We start from the raw sequence: 1,163 nt of genomic DNA, 5'->3' as shown, positions 1-1,163 counted from the left end.
TCAATCCTGTGTATAAGATAGTGACTGGGAGTATATGTCAAGTGTAAGAGCACCACCCACTTTTAAATTTTTCATCAGCAAATTTTTCATTTTAAAAAAAAATTTTTTATTATTTTTTTTTATTTTGTAAACCTTATTATATATTGTTTATTGTCATATAATATTATGTTACCATAGTCTAATGTAACATAACTATGTTCCTTTAGCACAAGCTGCATTGTTAGTTAAGATAGAATGAAAACGTAATAATATATTTTAATATACGCATTTGTACTTAGTTATAGTAATTATGTGGTTTATTTTTATTATTATGTATTTTTATTTTAATATATATTGATAATAATTAATAATCAACTTTTATAATAGTCATTAAAAACGATTAGCACAAAATGAGTTTTAGAGCATTGATTTGATAACTACTAAGGCCGAAGTAAATAATATATGTAATCAGCTGTTGAGATTTTATTATTTTTCTATTTTTCAATTGGTATCATTCTATTTTACATTGGCAAGAAGGTCAACGTTTCCTCAGTACATAAAGTTTTGTCGTCATCAGTTAGGTTGTAACGTCACAGCATTTTTTGCATTTTTTTAATCATCTTAAATTGAGTACGAAATTGGTGACCCAACTTGTGCTTTCCGTACTCCATTTAAATGGGGGGTTACCCAGCACGTACTGTCGGTATCGACACCGGTACTATGTGTGCGTCATGCTAAGCACACAGATGTGCTGCGAACGTGATTGTGGAAACCATCATTCCCGGGTCATTTAATTCGTAACTTTCCGCGTTCTCCCCCCCCTTTTCCCCTCTACTACTCCGCCTTTTTCTGTCTCTCATTTACCTTCTTTTAGATTCGTTGTCCCCCCAGCTCGGTAGGGCCCCCGTCGTCCAGGAAGTGGCTGATACCGCTCCCTGGCCCGGCAAAGAGTCTGAGACACTCTTCTTTTTAAAAAAACCGGTGTTGTGGTGACGCCCCGGCCCAGTGAGAGTCCGGGCTTGGTCGGCCTAGTGTGTTTTGGTTAGCCTCCTCCTACGCATTCGCACATTACTGGCTAAAACCCAGGGGTCTCTGTGTCTGCTAGGGGGTGGCGCCGACTCACACTTACCACTACTGTCCCGCGGCTCGATGATCTGGAGGGTGACTTCCCGCAAGGGGTAAAG

The sequence above is a fragment of the Acyrthosiphon pisum genome, chromosome X (genome assembly GCF_005508785.2).
Source record: "Acyrthosiphon pisum isolate AL4f chromosome X, pea_aphid_22Mar2018_4r6ur, whole genome shotgun sequence".
Classification (NCBI taxonomy): domain Eukaryota; kingdom Metazoa; phylum Arthropoda; class Insecta; order Hemiptera; family Aphididae; genus Acyrthosiphon; species Acyrthosiphon pisum.
This window is presented reverse-complemented; position numbering follows the sequence as displayed.